This window comes from Vicugna pacos, chromosome 24, assembly GCF_048564905.1.
Source record: "Vicugna pacos chromosome 24, VicPac4, whole genome shotgun sequence".
In the NCBI taxonomy this organism is placed as follows: Eukaryota; Metazoa; Chordata; class Mammalia; order Artiodactyla; family Camelidae; genus Vicugna; species Vicugna pacos.
The window spans coordinates 5467161-5489430 of NC_133010.1; the positions used below are offsets into that span (position 1 = coordinate 5467161).

Sequence of the window (22270 nt, forward strand, 5' to 3'; positions counted from 1 at the left end):
TTTCAGTTTCCTCTCTTCTGTGCTGGGAACACAGGAGAGGAGGTACTGAGTACAAGTCAGAAGCGTGGCCCTTGGCAAGAACCGTCCGCGTCTGCCTCTCATTCCAGCTGAGACCCTGGGCAAGGCCACTGGCTCTCTCCTGTGTCATACAGAGGTGATGACAGTGCCCAGCAGTGCCGTGACCCCCCGCAGTGCTGTGACCGTTCAAGGCCGCTGGGAGCAGAAAGGCCTGTCACACGTGCAAGCTCACAACAGGCCTCCCTTCTCAGACTACCCAGGGTTTGAAGGGCCTTGGAAAAAGCAAGCTGTCATTCTAACGGATTCTGTAGTACATCGTAACATGAGCAACGGCCGTATTTCTAAGTGAAGAAAACAATCTTCAGAAGTGACCAAAGCTCCTGATTGTCACTCTCAGAGTCAGGCACAGGTGAGAACAAACAGAGACCACACGAGTGTCACCACAAGACCATCTTTATTGAGCACCAAACCAGAGAACCCATGTGCTTTTTGTGGACATTGACTTTTCTTCTTTCACGTTTTAAAATGGAATTGTGCACACACACTCTGAAAAACTCAGACACATTTTCGAGGACACAAACTAATCTAAGAAATCATCGTGAGATGTTCTGAGATCCGAATTCAAACACCTGCCAGAACTATTCAAGCAGCTTCTGTGCATCCTGTTCGGCTGCCTTCGGGGCCTTAGAGCTGGAACCGCTGTCAGCGGGCTGCCTGTGTCAGCGGCCAGGACGTGGGTCACTGGGGAGTCAGAGGCTGCACATGTCTCAGCGTCTAGTGGGTAAGTGGGAAGGTGTCAACCCAGCTGTACCTGTGAACAGAACCTCCCCTCACCCTGCAAGTGCTGTGCCTTTCCCTCGGCGTGTCAGTCAGCAGCCAGCCCAACAAGTACTTTCCATGCACAGTGAGGTGCCCAAGTGACGGGGTCACCCTCGCTGCTGCTGGTCAGGAGACACAGCAGAGCCAGGGCTTCCACGACCTGCCTCCCTCTTGCCGGGTGGGGGTGGTCCCTGGGCAGCCCCACCGGCCTCCCCTGAGAAATGGCGAAGCTGCAAAACCTGTCGCCAAGACCCCGGGGGCTGTTGTGCAGGGTGTGGACGAGGGGGCGGCCGTGCTGGCCAGCTGCGCGGTGGCTGCGAGGTGGCAGCAGGAGAGCTCTCTGCCGAGAGCGCCCTCAGCTCGCTCGTGTCCTGCCTCCAGGTCCCGGGGAATCGGGCTGCTGAGCAGCACAGGAGCAGGTCCAGGAAGCTGGTTACAGCACCACCAAGAGGGGTCATGCCCACGGAAGTCACCAATCTAACTTGAACAGTCGTGACTCGAGTGTCTGCAACGAAGAGACTCACGGGCCATCATCTAGAAGCTGGAGGTCACATTTGAGGTGTCACCCCACAAGCAAGGCTGAGAACGGCACGTGTGCGAAGGAGCCTGTCCCCTACACTGACGTCCGTCCTCCTCCTTTACGAACAGGGTGGGCACTAGGACTGCCAAGCCCTGAGACCGCCCTTGTGCACAAGAACCAGACCGCCAGAGAGCCCTCGCTTGTGCTTAGGATCGTGCCTTAGCTTGTGGGGTGAGAAGTCTGGAAGACCCTGGACCACTCATATCCTGACAACAAAACTGTTCTAAAAACAGATCTACAGGGTAAAGTGCAAACTAATGCCCACTTTTAAAATAAAAACGTCAGACAGCATCATAATTTTCTTGGTTAGAACCTTGTTGCCCACATGCATAAATGGAGGCTAGCACTTTATGCTTAATACATTTCATCAACGTGCGATTTTATTGTCATCACCCAAATAGTAGACAAAAACTGAGGACTATATTCATCCCAAATTTATACTTTGATAACTCACCAAATTTTGAAATAAGTTTAATTGGAGGGACATGGGAACAGCTGATTACCCACCTAGAATTGTGTCCACGGAACTGAACACTAAGCTATGAAGTTGATAAAACTGAGGTGGAGTCTGTTTTCGTAACATACACTGAGTCTACACTTGCCAACCTCCAGTCACTGCTGCTGGGTTTGCAGTGTGGCCGTGGAAAGGCTTGCCTTGAACGTCCCTGGTGTCATGAGCCCACTCCGCAGGGCACAAGCTGCCTTGGACTGACCGCAAGGAGAGACCGGAACTCCACACACAGCCTGAGAATGGGGGCCTCAGCAGAGCTGCAGTGTACCCACTCTGGCTTCTTAAAAACCACTAAGGCAAGCACAAAACTCCTGCCTGGGGGCTCCCCACCCTCCACTCCAGCAGAACTCCCCACCCGTTCCACTTCTGTTCATTTCTGGAGTGGCCTTTCTCTCCTGCTCATCTGAAAGGTACCCACAGGAATGCTGAAACCTCTTACCAGTGGGCCATCACCTTGGAGAGAACCTTTCTAATACATAAGAGAGACACCACCTGCCAATTCCGTTTGTCAATACAGAAAACACACTGTAAATATATAGAGAAGCGACTGCCACGTTCCCTCATGCACAGCCAGCTCGGGCTCATGGACAGAGGACTTCCACTTAGAACCACCTGCCCCTACAGACAGGAAACACCAAGAGACGTGGACACTACAGAGAGCTGGGCACGGAGACTCCGTGTGTTACACCAGTGAGGGGAGCGCTGGCACGGAACGCTGACGGGACGGCACTCACTCACACTGACAGGGGCCCGTGAAGGTGTCTGCGTCTCCTGTTCCTCCGTCTTTCAGGATTCACAGTTGGCTCTATGTCAGGCGTTAAGCAGCCTGGCGGCTTCTGGTCCAGCTGGGTCTCTCTGTAGTCTTTGCACCTTTGCATCCCTCTGTGAAGATCCAAGTTCAAATGCCGGAAACCGTAATGTCTCTGGGATCAGGATGTCGGACAGACAGTGAATGGCGCCAGCCATGCCTGCAACGTAAAACGCAGTCCCTTATGAAAAAGGGTGTGAGACTGGTGTCCAAACCAAGTGACCTTCTGGGGGGTGGATTTTCTTTCTTTTAACAGAGGTACTGGGGACTGACCTAAGCTAAGCATATGCTCTACCACTGAGCTATGCCCTCTCCCCCCAAAACCAAGTGACCTTTAATCACTGCCTTTACCAAAGCTGTAAGGATGTGGGGAAAAAGTGGTGAGAACTTTAAAAATAACTTCACAAACAAAAAAAGGAAATCCCTGTATCCGCACCCAGCAGGTAACGACACCAGTTGTCTTCACTACCTGTTTAAAAAAATTGGTTTCTGAACTTCAGCCTTGTATCTTGATGCTTTAAGATGGCTGCACAGAATTGCTAACAAAAACATCAAAGCACTGCTATTGTGGTATTTCAATATAATAAACCTCTCAAGAGCCTTGATGTTTTTATTCCAAACAAAGTTGCATTTTATACCTAAGGAGGCTTTAAAAATGTTCCTTTAAAATGGACGTGTCAGAATCCCCGCAGCAGACACGGCAGTGGCCCAGCACTGGCTGCAGCTGCTGCGTGGGGCGCGCGCAGGGTGGCCCGGCGGCTGCGGGCGCCCAGCCTCTGTCGTCAGTCTGAAGGCCCTGTCCCCTGCGGCTGGCTTGCCGTTTTCCTTGTGACGTGAAGTCTACACAGAGCAAAACACACAAGTGTTCAGTGTACTTCCGTGAGTTTTGACAAATGCATACCCCTGTGTAAACCAAACCCTGATCGAGATGCAGAGCATTTCCATCACCTCCCCTAGGAAGTTCCTCTCCAGTCTGGTCCTCGGATTAGTGTCGCCTGTTGTGGGCGTCACATGAGTGAAACCAACAGCACGATAAGCCTGCTGTGTCTGGCTGCTTCCCTCAGTGTTTCTGCCATTCGCTCTCGTTTTGTGCGTGTCAGCGCAGCTGTCCTCCCACATCTGGGTTGTTTCTAGCTTTCCCTGTAAGTTGTTGTTGGGAAAAACGTTCCAGCGGCTAAAGATACCTGAAAACCAGTGATCTATTAGAAGTGGCTGGAAGTGGACAGTGACCCTGACAATGGCCAGGAGGGGCTGCAGAGCCGGCCACGCAGAGCCGGCCACGCTGAAAGGACCCGTGTTCTTGTTTTCGGGGTGGAGCAGCAGGCCTCCCCGAGGGACACCTGGGCAGGAGGGACTCCTCCAGAGAGGGTCACAGGTGCTGGCGGCCCTGCCGGCCCAGTGGCCTTGGCACATGTGCTCACCCATCTGACAAGAGCCTAGTGTCCGCTGCCGGGCAGGCGTGAGGCGCGGTGGAGCGGCGGAGCTGACAGCTCCCAGCCTTTAGGGAGCGGACCCTCCGAGATGTTCACCCACTGGGGCTTTAAAGTTGCCATCAGAAACTTGAATTTATAAACCTGAATGAACTCCATTTAGGGTTCAGGTTTTCACCCAGTTCTACTTCATACAAATACACTGACACAAAAGACTAAAAAGGTTTATTCGGAAAAACATTTTTCCATTATGATTTCTTTTGAGTATTAAGATCTTATTCTACAAAAGATCATGACAAATGCTCCACTGCTCATTTTTCTATTACATGACTACAATAACAATAGCAGCAATGAAACAGGGCACATCACTACAGACAATTCAGACGTTAAAAGATAATACAGGGCCACCCCCAAAGCTTTATGCGCACACATCTGATCCCACAGGTGAGATGGAGCAGTTTCTCAAAAATACGAACGACTAAAACTCACTGAGTAGGAAAAAGGTAACTTGAACAGCCTTATAAACTACTAAACAAATGGAATTTATAAATTCAAAACTCCTGAAAAAGAAATTGCTAAGCCAGGAAGGTTTCACTGAAGAATTCTACCAAACATTTAAGTTAGAATTAGAATTAACACCAATTTTTCCACCAATGAATACACAACCTATTCCAGAAAACAGAGAAGAAGATACTTCTCAATACAGTGTTAGCGAGTATTACCCTGATGGCAAAACCACAGACAGTATGAGAAAGGAAAACTGTATTCCTCATGAATAGAGATGCAAAAATCCCCAAGAAAGTGCTAGCAAATGCAGTTTTGCAGGATCAGAACTGCACACCGTGGCCGAGGAAGGTTTATTCCAGAGACGCAAGGGTGGCTTAATATTCGAAAGTCAACCAGTGTGACCCACAACACCAGGAAGCTGAAGTAGAAAAACCATGAGATCTTATCAACTGATGCATGAGAAGCACCTGACAAAATTCAGCACCCTTTGATTTTTTAAGAAGTGTTCAATCATTTATTCCTTCTGAAATGTGGCTCTAAAGTAATCAAAAAGTTATCTTCAATTTATTCTAACATTTATTAACCTTTGCCCTTTGGTTTCTGTGGCTTATGCTATAAAATATCCAATTCTCTCTGTCTCTCTCTCTCTCTCTCACAGACACACACACACACACACACACACACACACACACACACACACACTAAACAGAGGGTGTCTGAGTCTCTGGGAATCCGCTTTGTTCTTCTGAATTACATCCTATGCACCCCGCCTGCAGCAGACTCAATGTGTTTGCTGGTTTTCCGTCATAGCTCGTTTTTCAGAACTTTCTTCAATATTCTCTTACTATTTTTTCCAATTACTAATATTTTTACTTATTACAACTTTTAAATTACTATCAGTTATTCACACTTCTTTATCTGACTTAAATAATCATACTGAAATAACTAGCCAAGTTTGCTGTGAATAGGCCAGTGCTACACACACAGCATCACAGATGGAACGCAGAGGAGTGAACTTACTATTTCCTCCCTTACTGAGCAGCAGTCTGTGTTGTGTCTGCATAAATACTTCACAAAAGATCTAAAAATACCTGGGAGAAATTCACAGGGTCACAAAGCAGTCCAGGGAGACAGATGTGATTTTCAGCGATGAACTGCTTTGCTCAGTCATTTAACAGCTGTGGAGTCAGGAAGACCAACTGGCAGGGCCAGTGCAGACAGACGGGGACAGACTCCCGCACCCAGATACTCAGACCTAGGGCTGTTCCTTCACTCTCACCTTCAAAGAGGGAATAGGGCCTGGCGGGAATGCGGCACCCGTGCTCCGTACACTCTGCAGACTAGGAAGAAAGAGGCTTCTCTTTAAGAGCGGAGACTGCACTTGGTGGAAGTACAACAAGCAAGAGACCACAGTGAATCACCAAGAATCAAGGAAACCAGACCCCCGGCAACAGCGCGGTCGCGAGCGTGGGCTTGGGCGAACGCGGCACCCCCTCCTCTGCACTGGTGAGACCTGCCTGGGCCTGTCTCCTCATCTGTCAGGTGGAATTCACCTCAAAAGGTGGTCGCGAGGACTGAGGAAGACATCTCACACCTCAACGACCACCCTGTCTTTTCTAGGCAGTGCCTCCTGCCCCAGATTAAGACACTGGCTCTGAAGCCGCCCCCGGGATGTGCTCCTGGCTCGGCTGGCCCTGGCCACTGTCCCGGCCCCAGTGCCGGAGCCCGCAGCCCTCGCCCCCTCCCCGCGGCTCCCTGGCCCGCCCGCTGCTGACCGACCGCATGGTTCATCTTGAAAACTCGCTCCTCAGCTTTGTCAGCCATTTCCCTTGAGCTCCCAGGCCCTTCCCTCTTAAACCTCTTCAGTGGATTTTTACATTATAATGCGTTTCCCTCTTTCTGGTTAAGCTAACTTACTTTTTGTCACATGTGCACAAAGAACCATAGGTAATAAACACAAGGGATACCAAATTCAGCACATATGAACGAAGACTGACTGCTTTCCGCCTCTAAACCTGCTCACTCTTCCAGCTTGTTTGATGCACCATCTATCTGGTCTCCCTGGTCAGACATCAGGGAGACACTCATACATTCCCCTCTTCTCTACATTAAAAAAACCTACTAAGTTCTGTGGACTGAACATCCTAAGTGTTTCTAAATCTCTCCTCTTTCATATCACGGCCCATGCCTTGGTTTATAACGCAACATTTCTTGCATTAGTTATTAAGTAGCAGTTTGGAAAAGCCCAACCTCTACCTCATCCGTCCCACTGTGAGCAAGGCCAGCCCGAGAGAGGAGTCTGAACACGAAGCTCACACCTTTGTGAAGCCCCCCTTCCGGATGAGGACCCGCATGGCTGGTCACGGGCACCGCAGGCCTGGGCTCCCTCAAGACCAAGTCTAGGGTGGGCCCCAGGCATTCTTTCGAAGCTCCCCCGTGAGTCTCAGGTGTGACCGAGGCTGAGACCTGCTGACTAAAGGGAAGGACGCGCTTCCTTTGGCCTCTGTCCCCCCAACTCCCCGCTCACCCCTCGCATCCCCCACGCCGAGTGTGCGGGCTCGGGCTCGCAGGCCGCACCGCGCTGGGCCTGCCTCCCTGCCTCTGCAGGGCGCCCCTCCGACCCGGCGGCCCCCCTCACCACACCACACCTGCCTGGCTCGTCATCTTTAGAAAGCCAGCCGTCTCACCTCCCTTTGCCCGTCTCCATCTTTACTCACCCGCCTGCTACTGGGATCACCGCTAGCCAGGGCTGGCCTCACCTCCCCAGCCCCAGGACCTGGGCGCTCGCCCTCCAGGGCCCTCTGCTGGAGGCACTGCTCCCACTCCTCCTCGCTCGATTTCCAGCTGTCTCCTAGGTCTCGGCCCCGACGTCACCTCCCAACGCCCGGCTTCAGCGCCTGCCCTCCCCGTGCGCCCCTGGAGCAGCCTGCCGGGCCTGGCTGTGAGCGCGGGCACTGAGCAGCATGTGTGTCCCGGGCACCAGGACGGGGGGCTCTATTCCTCCTGATCTGAGGGAAGGTTTCACGATAAAAAGAATATAAATAAGAAGCCACCCTGAATACTTCCGTCTGCCAAGGGTCACTGCAGACGTTCTGGTGTATTTTCTTCTGTCTTTTTTTCTGTGTCTCTATAACTGTTTTGTAAAGTGTGTAGAGTTACAAAAACACTGGCCAACATTTACTGAGTCCTGCATCTTCACACCTTGGATGCATATTTATTAAGTCTCTACACAGTGCCGGGCTCTGCTCCAGGTACCACGGTAGGGCTGTGACCCGGACAAATGGCCGTGCAGCTGACGGTCCGGGGTGAGCACTCAGGGAGGAGCAGCAGCACAGGGAGGGACCGGGCGGCTCCGCCAAGGCAGACCTTGCAGGCTCCACGAAAGCATGTACTTGGGGGCGGGAATGGCAAGAAGCCGCCAGGCAGTGGGGGGGGCCCGAGGCACACCCCACTCTGTGGAGAGTGGGGGAGGTGGTGGAGAGGCAGCGGAGGGCCAAGGCACAAGGGGCTCTCCACCCTGGGGGTGTGGGTTCTCTTCACGGGGCCGTGGCAAACCACTGGAGGGAGCTAAGCAGGGGCCACTACAAATGATCTATTTCAATTAATTCTTCCTGGAACAAACTGAGAGGGGTAGTATTTTTACAGACGGGGAAAAGGAGCGCCCTGAAGTCGTAAAACTAATAACTGCTCAGGAGGGCATTCTAACCGGTCATGAGACTGCAGAACACACTTCCTCTCCCTGGACCCACGTTAAAGGAGGGGCCCCCAGCACAGAGCGGCCAGGGCCAAGGCTGGGCCGGGAGGAACCCCAGAGCCAGGAGAACCCGGCTGGAGGAGGGAGCTGTTTGGGGCTCTGTGCCCACTCTGGAGGGTCCAGGAGGTGTGTGGATGGATGCCCTTACCTTGCAGGCGCAGAAGAGATACTCTGCCCTGTGGGAGGCAGTACAGGGACAGGAAGGGCAGCCATTCCTAGCAGTCCGGCGCAGATCCCGCAGCAAACCTCGCTGCCAGGTTACACCTGCCGCGCTCCACGGCGTCTTTCAGGTACTTCTCCTCAAATGCCTAGGCAGTGAAAAACAGGTCAGTGTTAAAAAGATGTCTTTAATAATGACCTAGCAAAATACTTTCCCTTTCTGTTTAGAAAGCTGCCCGGTGTTAGGAAACCTGAAATGGCCCCGGGGGTAAGACCAGCCCCCACCTGAGCACCACACCACCGGCCTGCAATCTCCACGGCCCTCGTCCTCTGCCCGCGTGCGCTTTTTCAAAAGCAGTTCTCAAACTGAGTTCAAAAATCAAGAGAAGCTACCAGATCTCTTTTATGAGATGTTTTGTCACAGACCATTCGGTGCTTCCTGGGAGGCAGGCTGCAGCTCTGAAACTCCTGCTTGTGTAGTGGGCTGTCGATGGTTTCACACCATCCTGGCAGCTACGTCTAGAACATTCTATATCCCAGGTCAGCCACACATCAAGAGTGCCCCATGAGAGGACATAAACCTGCACAGCGCTTCCAGCCCGGGGGCAGCGGCACTGTCTCCGGGAGGGGTTACGTGGACAGACAGACAAAGAACGCCAGCAAGATGGGGCGCCGGTTTCACCTCCCCAGATTCCCTTCACACTTCATTCATTTTCTCTCCCTGGTCCTCTCCTCCGAATCCCTTACTGGCAATCTCCACCTGCTTAACTCGTTCCATTCTAGTGCGAGTGAGTGTTGGCCCACAGACCACAGGCAAAAAGGTCACTGGGGACAGCTCCTTGGGGTAGAAAACGGGACCCTCCGCGTGACTGCCGAGTAGTGACCTCCTGGGCACGTGGCTGAGGAGGTCGGGGGCTGCAGGAAACCAGAGGGCCTGAACCGCAGCCAGCGTCCCCCGGGGCAGGGCCCGGGAAACAGGCACGCCCCTGCGTCAGTCACCGCCCCTGGGGCAGAGTCTCGCCGGGGTCAGAAGCAACCCTGACTCATGAGAGCAGGTGAGACGTGGGCTCTGGGGTCCGACTGCTGGAGTCTGAATCAGCTCTGTCACCGTTAACGGTGCCCCTGGACAAGTCACCTCACCTCTTATGTCTCCGTTTTCGCTACCATTTCTTCCCCTCAGCGGCTTGCTGGATTAGGATGAAGTAACAGACGAGCAGCCCTTAGCGCGCTGCGTGGCGCACACAGTGCTGACTACTCCTGAGCTGCCGGTAACTACTGCTCTCCCACGTTCCCAGCCCAGCACAAACACTCCTTCCTGTCATTTGTGTCTGAAGCCTCTTAAAATGAATTATAAAGAGAAACCTCCCCATCTTAAACAAATACTCGATCAAAGCTAATAGGTGAAGGGAGACTGTGTTAGAAGCTCTGTCCTAAAACCACACAAGAGCAAGGCCAGTCCCACAGAAGAGCTGACTCGCTCCTTCCTGGGGGTGGCCAGGAGCGGGTGAGGGCGGAAAGGGAAATGGGTCAGATTTCCTTCCCGGCACCCCCGCTCCCCTGACAGACTGCTGGGGGGACGGCCCACTCGTGCTGTAAGCGTGGGGCTACTTTTAACAGTGGGACAGTTCAACATTTAATGATTATAGAAGAGAACTCCCAGATTTAATCACAGATTCATCTTCTCTACATTGTAGCCATTATAACTTGGCCAGAAAATCTGTTTACTGATCTGTCTTACTTTTCTCAAATGGTAAATTTCCCTGGGAAATGCCACGACAGAAAGTCTGAAGAGACAGTACATGCAGAGGGAAACAAGCATAGGGATCTGGAGCAGGGAGACGTTGGTTGGATTCCTTCTTCCACAAATACTGTGTAATTTGGGGGGGGGGGTCATCACTAACTTCTCTGAGCCTGTTTGCTCATGTTACAAAACGGATGGATGCAGAGATGACCAAGTGTTGAAAATAGAAACAAGGATTTGGGGCAGTTATCCAAAATCCTTCAGGATGAAAAGGAAACTACACTTACCACCAATGAATGGTTGGAAATCTGAGAAGAAATGTCACTACAAAGAGAAGCAGATATCCAGGAACTGAAAAAATCCCAATAGGTGAAATTAAAAAACCTACTGGGTAGGCTTAATAGCAGACTGGACACAGGAGAAGAAACCATTACTGAATATAAAGCTGGATAAACAAATTGAGCAATCTGAATTACAGAAAGGGAAAAAAACCCTAAGAATAAAAGCTTCAGAGATCTGATGGAAAGTAAAGGCCTAACATTTACCAAATGTACTGAAAGACGTACAGTTACAAGTTTAAGAAGCTTAAGGAACCTCAAAGCAGGATAAATACACACAGACACACAGACAGAGGTACATGGTAAAATGTTGAAAACCAAGAAGTAAGAGGACATCTTGAATGCTTCCAGAGGAAAAGCACACTGTGCATAAAGGACGACAGATTTCTCAGCAGCGGAGGCCACAGACAGCGGAGCTGTATCTCTGAAGTTCTGAAAGGAAAAAAGAACTGTCCCCGTAGAATTGTACTCCCAGCAAAGTATCTGTAAAGAATGAAGGGGAAGTAAAGACAAACGTAAGGTAAGTGAAAAACGAATGTGTTGTCACCAAACCTAGACAATCAGAAACGCTAAAGGAGGTTCTTCAGCCGAAGGAGAGGACACCAGAGAGGCTGGGCCTTCTGGAAGGAATGAACAGCACTGAAAAGGGGAAATGTACAAACAGATATCACAGACCATCTTTTTTTGTCTTAATTTCTTTAAAATACATAGGACTATTTAAAAAGCAAAACTTATAACATGGTATTGGGGGTTTACAGCATTTGCTGACACGTCTGATGCAGTAAAATGTACAGAACTGCAGTCAGACAACAGGCACCTGGTCCTTTCTTACAGTTCACGAGAAGTTACAATGTTAGCTCTGAGCGGACTGGGAAAGTTAAGAATGCAGATTGCAAGCTGTGTGTTGCAACGTTAATGATGCATATTTAGCAACTACTAAAAATATGTACAAATAGATACAGTTAAAGAGTCAACAGAGAAATTAAAACACAATTCTAGAAAATATCCAATTAATCTCTCCTACCTCCTTTAAAAAGGCAAGAAGGAAAAAACCAAAGACAAAAAAAAGTCCCAAGATGTAGCCAATAGAAACCACATGGAAAATGGCTGAGCTAAATCCAACCATATAGTTAACTAGATATGAACTACACATTCCAAATGAAAGGCCGAGATTGTTAGACTGCCCTGCTAGACAAGTCCCAATTATGAAGAGACACATGTTAAATATAAAAACATCAAAATCTATAAACTACTACTGACATAAGTGAAAGAAAATGTAAATAAATGGAGAGATATACCATATTTGTGGATGAGAACACTCAATATTGACATCAATTCTACCAAAATTGATCTACAGATTGAATGCAATTTCAGTCATAATCCCAATAGATCTCTTTTACAGACACTGACAAACTAATTTCTAAAATTTATATAGGAATGCAAAGGATTCCAAAATAGAATATTTAAAACAATTCTGAAAAAAACCCCAATAAAGTTGAAGTCTTAAATTACTTGACTTCAAAACTTACAATAAAGCTAGAGGAATCCCATCAGTGTGGCATCGCAGTGACAGGTGAACAGGCCAGAGTCACAGAACAGAGAGCCCAGCAGGAAATCCACGCTTACCAGCTCACTTGATTTTGACCTCGTGCCTTTTTAGGCACGAAATCAATCAAACGGGGGAAAAAACCATCTTTTCAACAAGTGATGTGGGAACATTCAGATACCCCTGTGGTTATTAAAAGAAAAACCTCACTCCTTTACGTAACAGACAAAACCTGGGAAACGGTACAGCTCGGTGGTAGAGCGCGTGCTTAGCATGTATGAGGTCCTGGGGTCAATTCGTTAAAATAAATAAGTAAATAAATAAACCTAATTACCTCCCCCTATAACATATAAAACTTAACTTGAGACAGATCACAGTTCTAAATATAAATCTAAATCCATGAAGCATGCTGGAGAATACTGTCAGTGTATAACCTGGGGGTAAGTAAAATTTCTTAGACAAAATACAGAAAGTAACTGACATTTAAAAAAAAAGCACTGATAAGATAGGCTTTATCAGAATTAAAAACTCTATTCATATTCACAAAGACTATGATTAGGCCAACTACAGACTGGGAGAAATTATTTCCAAAACATACATCTACCAAAAGGACTTGTAACCAAAACATATGAAGAATTTTTACAACTCAGTAATAAGGGGACAAAAATAAACACATAAAACAATGTGGGTAAAAGATATGAACAGACACTCAACAAAGATTTACAGCTGACCCACAAAGAACGTGGTGGTTGGGGCGCTGACCCCCTACCCAGCTGGAAGTACTTGCATAACGTACAGTCGGCCCTCTCTGTATGCCTTTCTGTGTCCTCAGATTCAACCCACCCTGGGCTGTGTGGTACTGTAACTGTACTGATTGAAAAAAATCCACATAAAAGTGGCCCCACACAGTTCAAATCCATGTTTTTCAAGGCTCAACTGTACATTCAACCCATTAGCACAAGCAAAACTGCTCAACATCCTTAATCATCAGGAAGACACAAATTAAAACCAAGATGAAATGCCCACCAGAGGAAAACCACAGAGACTTCCAACACCAAGTGTTGGCAGAGACGTGGAGCAGCTGGACCTCCCCTGTACCATTAACGGAATGAAAAACGGCACAGCCCTTGGAGAAAAGGCCTGGCAGTGTCTTAAAAAACTAAACAAGCTACTTTCTGATTTGGCAATTCCACTCCTAGGAATTAGCTCCAAAGAAATCAAAACATGTCCACAAAAAGACCTGTACCAGAATGTTCACTGTAGCTTATTCAAAATAGTAAAACAGCAGACACAGCTTAAAAACAAAGGGATACATGGTAGTGTGTTTACAAATGATGCTTAAAATTGGGAAGGTATCAGAATCTTAAGAAGAAAGCATAGTTCAAAATAATCCAACTCACAAATGAGTTTCTGGAACATAACTTACATGAAAATACCTTCTGATGTAGTCAACAACTGACCATCAGGACATATTTCTAACACAGTTTGATTCTGGGAATTTCAGAGCAGATCAAAAGAAGACAATCACATCTGTAAAGATTATGTAGCAGACACTCATTGTTTCCTCATATCCTCTCCCCCATACACTTTTGGTAACAACGCTCCAAGTTTCAGCTAGACATCTGGCCTCTGAGATACAGACAGCTGGACACAGTCATCTGACTGAGGTGTGGAAGTGGGATGTGAGCAGAAGGCAGGTGGGTAACTTCCAGCTGGCCTTAAAAAGGAAGGTGCTCATCCTCCACTTCCTCATCACCCTGGGGGCTGCAGGTGCACAGCTTGCTTTGGTCATGCAGAGAAGGGCACGGCCCTAAAATAAGGTGGATGAAGACAGAAGAGCCATATTCTCCTGGACTGCCCAGCTGTTCAGAGACCTCGCGAGAGAGAAATAAACATTCTATCCTTCTGAAGCTGCTATTGTTTGGTTCTAGTAAAAACAGCTGAATTAATACAGACTTAATTAAAAAAAAAAGCCTCATAGGAAAAAAGAAAAAGGGGCTGTTTATTACCCTTATGAGATGCCTTAGGAAATTACTCCCACCTAGAAGTGGAGTCCAGCCACTCCTGTAACTCTACGCAGGCAGCCAGGTGGCTGGGACAGGACGCCGTACCTCTCTGATAGCTGACTCACGCCCAGCGCCTGGACCCATCTCTGAGTTCCCGTAGAGTAAAGGGTACAGATAACCTGCCCGTCCATGGAGCAGCTCGTCGGGAAGGTCTGAATCTTGGCAGACGATGGTTCTCTGGCGCTGCAAAAGTCGACCCAACAAGAAAAATTCTGTTTTCCCAGAGAATGTCTAAAATAACTCTTCCTGAAGCTGCAAGCAACCCTATCACTTTAGAAATTATCTATTATTTACTTTTAATTTAAATCTGATTTTTAAAAATTCAAAAAATAAAAAAACACCCATGGAAAAGAAAAACTTCCCTACTACAAAACCAAACAAATTTCTCTCTCAGATCTCAAAATTAATAATAAAACACCTTTCTGTTCAAAAGTTCTACATTTGTATCTAAAATGTGTAAGAGATACACATATGAATCATGTAAGATGCTCTAAACCATATTAAGATACTCAATTCTGAAATCCAGAAATACAAGGAAGTGATTTAAAACCTTAATGAAAATGTTACTAAAATGTAGCCAATGGTTGGAAATTAGCTTGAGTCATCTTACCTTTAACAAACATTAACTGAATCTCTAATTGTTTCTTAGACAATTACAGTGCATCTAAGGTGTACAAGCTAATTTTCATGCACTGAAGGCAACCAAAATTACTTAGGAGAAACTATGCTTAGTCCCCCCCTCAAATTAAGGCAAACACATGCCTGGACAGAAATGGAGCATGTGATCAGGATTAGAACACTAACTCCTGGCTTCTTGCAAAGACCTGCTTGAAAGAGTAGATGAATTAAAAACTAATTTTGATTTTGAATCTCTTTCTACAGCAAGACCGAGAACTTGGAGAAAATACTGCCAGCTTTAACAACTCACTGTGATGCATTCCTAGGATTCTCAATCACTGCTGAGTTCATGATGTACCACGGCTCCGACGGCAAGGGGCCGGCATCTCCATAGAGGAAGGTGACCCTCCGGCCGTTCAGATTCCTAAGTGCTCTATTCACTTAATCCAGGATGGGGGCAGACAGGTCTGGTCACGTGTGACCCGGCGCAGCTGCAGGCACAAAAGGGCAATGCCTGGAAGGAGTCCCCCGCCCCCCAAAAAGCATTATTGCCTTTTCTTTTTCCCTTCAAGACATTATTTTATGATTACATGAAAAGCTTACATAAACCGTGTTTCTGAAAGGGCAACATCAAACAAATTACGTATTTCTTAAAAATGAAAAAAAAAACCAGCACAGAGAAGAGTTAAAACAAGTTTAAAGGTGTTATCTCGCTCACTGTTCTGACAGAGACGGCGGTGTCTCCCGACAAGGGAAGCACCGATCCTCCCCTGGAAGGTCCACAGCCTTCCAGGGCCACGGCGCCCGGGAAGGGCCGCAGCTCCGCGCCGCCGAGAGGCGCGCAGAGGGGCCCGGTCCCCGGAGCCCTCGCCGCGGGACCCAGGCCGCAAGCTGCGCGCGGCGCGGACGAGTGACGTGCACGGCGCGAGCGGGTGACGTCGCGCGGCGAGCGGCCCCTACCACCACCCCGAGCGGCCCCGGCCCGCCCGCCGGCTGCCAGCCGCCGACTCACCTTCCCGTCGCTGCGGAAAGGGAGGCCCAGTTCGTCGGGGGAGAGCGCGGGCCGAGCACCTGACGGCTCCTCGCGGCCCGGCGGCGGCCTCGTAGTCCGGGAAAGGGCTGGGGAACGCCCGCTCCTCCATGTCGGCGTCCCCGCCCAGCTGCAGCTGGAACATCCGGGACGCGGTTTCGCCCAGGTCGGCCGCGCGCTACGGCGAGCGAGCGGGGACCCGCCTCCGCCGAGGCGCTCGGGCCGGGCCGCGGGGCGGGCGGCGGGCGAGCCCTGGGCAGGCGGCGGGCCCGGCGCTGCGGGGCGGGCACTCGTGGCTGCGGCGGGCGCCCCGGCTCGGGGCCGGCCCTCCGGGAGGCTGCGGCGGGCTCGGCATCACCAGGGCGCCGCGGTACCGGGGTGCCCTCCGCGGAGGATGCTCTGGCCGGCCGGGGGCGCCAAGAAGCCAGCGTCTTTGGGGAGGGCGCGGTCCCTCGCAGTCATCCTGCCGTGTGGGGGAGGGGGCTGGAGGAGGAGCCACTGCCTTTTACCCTCCTTTTTTAGATTTATTTTCAATCCCTTTCTTTTGAATAAACGGGTATCTTTGATAATAGCAGTTAATGTGAAAGCATAAACACCTAAATATTTCACTGACCCAAAAGTTCCTCCAATATTAGTTTAATTCCCCAGGAACTTGACGTATCTAATAAAAGGACATAAGCCAATAAATATGTGTTTATATAATCACGACGTGGTTAACAGTCTTTGTTGTTTCTTTTTGTTGTTATTTTTTATGTCTGTTGGAACCATGATTTCTCCTTGAGGGAAATATCTTAATGCAGGCTTTGTCTTGCAGGAGATGGAATATGCTCCCCAGAGCAGTGGGATTAGTCTCGTGAGAAAATGAGAAATCTCTTGACAGTTAGGGAACGCCTTGTTAGGGAATAATGGGATGCTCTTGGGAGAGTGAATGGGTCACTGCTCACAAGAGAAGGGGGTCACTCTCAGGAAAGAAAAAAATGACTTTCACAAGGGAAGTAGGGAAGAATCTGGTAAGTGATGGAGGTCTTCACACAAGTGAGAAATAGGTTCCTCTTGCCAGAGATGGGGCTGTGCGCCCTAGAGCAGTGGGCTTAGTCTCATGAGAAAAACAGTGACTCTTGTGAGAGTTGGGGACACTTTTTAAAGAGAGTAAGTGGATATTTTTGCAGAGTGAATGGGTCACCACTCGCGAGTGCAAGAAGAGAAAAGGAGTGAGCCTTGGGAGTGAAGTAGGGGAGAATCTGGTGAAGGATCTAGTTCTTCATGCAAGGAAATAGATTTGTCTTGCAAGAAATGGGACTATGTTCCTCAGAGCAGTGGGCTTAGTCTAACTAGCAATGGAGCAAATCTTGCAAGTTTTGAGTACCCCCTTCTGAGAGAATAAGTGAATATTCTCTAGAGAGTGGATGTGTCACTGCTCATTAGAGAAGGAGGTGCATCTCAGGAGAGAAAAAGAAATGTGTCTCACAAGTGTAGGGGAGACCTGGGTGAACGATGGAGCTCTTCACGTGAGTAAGGATGATTCATCTGGGAGAAATAGGAACATGTTCCCTTGAGCAGAGGCCTTAGTCTTGTGAGAAAAGGGAAAAATCCCAAGATTAAAAAAAAAATTGTTTCTTCTGCTGTGTATAAGCTTTTGAGTTTGATGCGGTCCGTTGGTTATTTGTGCTTTGGGCTTCACATCCAAAATTATTGCCAAGACCAATGTCAAGGAGCTGCTCCTCTACATCTTTTCCCAGGAATTTTATGGTATCAGGTCTTAAGTTTTACGTCTTTGAGGCATTTTGAGTTAATTTTTGTGAGTGGTGTGAGATAGGGGTTCAGTTTTATTGTTCTGCAGGTATTTATCCAGTTTTCCCAGCACAATTTGTTGAATTCTTTCAGTTTGGGTTTTTTTCTATAATTGATTTTTACCTAATTCCATTGTGTTCTGAGGAGATACTCTTATGACAAATTATTTTAAATTAATTGATATTTGTTTTATAGCCTAGGATATGGCCTAGCTTGGTTAAAGTGAATTATTTTGTTGTTGGGTACTATAACCTATAAATGTCAATTAGGACAAGCTGATTGACAGTGTTCTTAATGTCTTCTTAATGCTAGTATTCTGTGAAGACATTAAGAATACTATCTTATATTCTGTATGCTTCCAGAATACAATGGTGGACATTTCCATGCCAAAATAGAAGTAATGGGTAAGTCAAAACTAAAAGCAAGCTATGAGATACTAAGCCTCAAGAATACATTTCTCTGGTTCAACATTCTGCCCTCCAGGACTGCTAGGGAAGGAGTCCCGCCTTCTCAAACCCCTGTGATCGTGGGCCTGCCCTACACTTTGCTGGGCCGGAGTTGGGCTCCCAGGGCTTTGGGAGGAAGCTGTCTGGCCTCTTAAAATTAAGGTAATGATTTTTCCCTTTTTGAAACTAAAGAGAAAGCCCTGATAATCCATGAATCCCCTTTGGGGGTCATTTTCTCCTTGTTTTGAAGAATAGCATCTGGTTTCTATTGAAGTGGCTGATAGGTCCACAGCTCACACTCATAATAAACTTATCAAAGAGTTGCTGGGCCACACCCTTACTGTTCTGTTTTGAACAGTGCTTTCTTATTTTTTACAATATGGATAGGCAGAATTTTCCAAATCTTTTAGTTTTAGTTTTAGTTCCATTTTGTTTAATAACTCTTTTCTTAATTGAAGCATAGTGAATTTATAATATTGGGTGAGTTTTAGGTGTACAGCATAGTGATTTTTTTTTGCAGACTATATTCCATTATATGCTATTACAAGATATTGGGTATAATTCCCTGTGCTATACAATCTTGTGTAGTAATTTGTATCTGTTAATCCCATACTCCTTAATTTGTCCCTCCTCCCTTCTCCTCTTTGGTAACCACAGGCTTGTTTTCTATGTCTGTGAGTCTGTTTCTGTATTGCATATAGATTCGTTTGTACTATTTTTTAGATTCATCATAAAGTGATATAGTATTTACTTTTGACTTATTTCACTAATAATATTCTCTAGGCTCATCCATGTTGCTGCAAAGGCAATATTTCATTCTTTGTTATGGCTGAGTAACATTCTGGAATATATATGTATGTATTATGTGTGTGTGTGTGTGTGTGTATGTATTCTTAAGCCAATCTCTTGCTGATAAGCACTTGGGTTTCTTTTGTGTCTTGGCTATTGTAAATAGTGCTGCTGTGAACATTAGGGTGCATGTATCTTTTCAAATTAGAGTTTTCATTTTTTCCAGATGTGTACCTAGGAGTGGAATTGCTGGATCATATGGTCTTTCTAGTTTTAGTTTTTTAAGGAACCTCCATACAGTTCTCCATTGTGGCTGCACCAATTTACATTCCCATCAACAGTGTAAAAGGGTTCCTTTTCTCCACATCCTCTCTAGCATTATTTATAATTTTTTTAATAATAGCCATTCTGACAAGTGTGAAATGATAACTCACTGTGGTTTTGATTTGCTTTTCTCTAATAATTAGTGATGTTGAGCATCTTTTCATATGCCTGTTAAACATCTGCGTGTCTTCTATGAGAAAATATTTATTTAGTTCCCTGGTCCATTTTTTGATTGGATTTTTTAATATTGAGTTGTATGAGCTGTTTGTATATTTTGGCTATTAACTACTTTTTGGGTGACTTGTGTGCAAATATTTTCTCCCACTCTGTAGACTGTGTTTTTCTTTTGTTGATCATTTCCTTTTTTGTGCAAATTTTTAAAGAAAGTTTGATTAGGTGTCATTTGTTTATTTTTTCTCTAATTTCTTTTGCTTCAGGACTGATCTGTGAATCCATTGCTACAGTTTATGTCAAAGAATGTTTTGCCTATGTTCTGTTCTAGAAGTTTTATGCTATCATGCCTTCCACTTAGATCTTTAAACTACTCTGATTTTTTAAAATATGATATGAGAGAATATTCTAATTTTACTGTTTTACATGTTATTGTCCAGCTTTCCCAACACCACTTGTTGAAGAGATTGTCTTTTCTCCATTGTATGGTCTTTTCTCATTGGCACAGATTAATTCAACGTAGATGTGCAGGATTATTTCTGGGCTCTCTATTCTGTTCCATTGATCTATGTCTGTTTTTGTGCCAGTACCATAATGTTTTGATTGCTGTAGCTCTGCAGTATAGTCTGAAGTCAGACAGGTTATATCTAAGCTTTGTTCTTTTTTTCTCAGAATTTCTTTGGCAATTCTGCGTCTTTTGTGGTCTCATAAAAATTTCAGTATTATTTGCTCTAGTTCTGTACAAAATGTCATGTTTATTTTGATAAGGATTGCATAAATCTGCAGATAGCTTTGGGTATTATGTCCATTAAATGATATCAGTTCTTTCAATCCAAAAGCATGGGATATGTTTCCATTTCTCTAAATCATCTTCAATTTCCTACATCAGCATTTTATAGTTTTCAATGTATAGATCTTTCACTTCCTCAGTTAAGTTTATTCCTAGGTATTTTATTTTACTTTTTGATATGATTTTAAATGAGATTTTTTTAAACTTTCTCTTTCTGATATTTCATTCTTACTGCATAGAAATGCAACAGATTTTTAAACAATTAATCTTGTATCCTGCTGCCTTACTTACTTCACTAATTGTAATAGTTTTTTACTTAGAGACTTTAGGGTTCCCTATATATATTATCATGTCATCTACAAATAGTGATGCTTTTAACTCTTCCCTTCGAAATTGGATAACTTCTTTTTCTTGTCTGATTGCTGTGACTAGGACTTCTGACACTATGTTAAGTGGCAGCAGTGGAAGTGGGCCTCCTTGTCGTCTTCCTGAATTTAGCAGGAAGGCTTTGAGCGTCTCGCTGCTGAGTATTATGTTGGCGCTGGATTTGTCATGAATACTTTATTATGTTGAGATATGTTTCCTCTATGTCCACTTTGATGACAGTTTTCATCATGAATGGATGTTGAATTTTATCAAATGCTTTTTCTGCATCTGTTGATATGATCATGTGATTTTTGTCTTTCCTTTTTTAATGTGGTGTATCACATTGATTTGCCTACGATGAACCATCCTTGTGACCCTAGAATGAATCCAACTTTATTATGCTGTATAATTATTTTTTATATTGTTGGATTTAGTTTGCTAATATTTTGTTGAGAATTTTTGCATCTGTATTTATCAAAGACACTAGCCTGTAATTGTTGTTGTGTCTTTGTCTGGTTTGTGTATCAGGGCAATGGTGACCTTGTAGAATGAATTTGAGACTATTCCTTCTGCAGTTTTTTGGAATAGTTTGAGAAGGATAAGTATTACCTCTTCTTTTAATGTTTGGTAGAACTCCCCAGTGAAGACATGTGGTCCTGGGCTTTGGTTTTCAGGGAGCAGGGAGGCGTTTTGTTTTTCTTTTCTTTCCTTTTTTTTTTTTCTAGATTTGACTTCACTTACAGTGATTGGTCTGTTCAAATTGCCTGTTTCATTTTGACTGAATCTTTGCTGTATGTTTCTAGAAATTTGTCCATTTCTTCTAGGTTGTCCAATATGTTGACATATAATTGTTCATAGTATTCTTTTATGATTTATTTTTCATATTTCTGCAGTAGCAGCTGTTATTTTTCCTCTTTAATTTCTTATTTTGCTTACTTGGGCTCTAGCCATTTTCTTCTTGGTGAGCCTGGCTTGAGGTTTGTCAATTTTGTTTATATGTTCAAAAAACAGCTCTTAGTTTTATTGATCTTTTTTATTGTTTTTTATCTCTATTTCATTTATTTCTTCTTTGAATTTTCTATTTCCTTCCTTCTACTGGCTATGGGCTTTTTTAATTCTTCTTTTCCTTATTCTTTTAGGCAGTAGATTAGGTTGTTAGTTGAAATTTTTCTTGTTTTTTGAGGAAGGCCTGTATCACTATGAACTTTCTTCTTGAATAGGAATACAGCTTTTGCTATATCCCATAGATTTCATAAAGTTGTGTTTACACTTTTATTTGTATTGAGTTTTTTTATTTCATTATTGAATCATTGATTATTTTAGTAGCATGTTGTTTATAGTCTCCGTGTGTGTGTGTGTGTGTGTGTGTGTGTGTGTGTGTTTTCTTTTCTCATTTTTACTTTCTGTAGTTAATTTCTAGTTTCACACCATTGTGGTCAGAAAAGATGCTAGATATAATTTTTATCCTCTTAAATTTATTGAGAGTGGTTTTGTGACCTAGTATATGATCTTTCCTAGAGAACATTCCATGCATACTTGGAAAGAATGTGTTTTTGTGTTTTCTAATATTTTTGGATGTAGTGTCCTGTAAATATCAGTTAAGTCCAACTGTTAAGGGCAGTTGAACTTAAGGACCTCTGTTGCCTTATTAATTTTCTGTCTCGATAT

General features: G+C 45.8%; 1 long non-coding RNA gene across 6 annotated transcripts; it reads right to left on the reverse strand.

The window, feature by feature from the left end:
* Window positions 1–455: 455 nt before the first annotated feature.
* On the reverse strand, window positions 456–16435 carry LOC140688981 (uncharacterized). Of its 6 annotated transcripts, none has more exons than XR_012063816.1 (6): window positions 15908–16435; window positions 15206–15409; window positions 14323–14460; window positions 8576–8735; window positions 1077–2896; window positions 456–792 (listed from the first exon to the last, which is right to left on the reverse strand). It is a non-coding gene; the product is annotated as an uncharacterized lncRNA (long non-coding RNA). The 6 variants fall into 6 exon arrangements; XR_012063819.1 differs by lacking the exon at window positions 15908–16435 and adding an exon at window positions 15614–15777 and having other exon boundaries at window positions 15206–15386; XR_012063818.1 differs by lacking the exon at window positions 15908–16435 and adding an exon at window positions 15614–15721.
* Between the last annotated feature and the right edge of the window lie 5835 nt (window positions 16436–22270).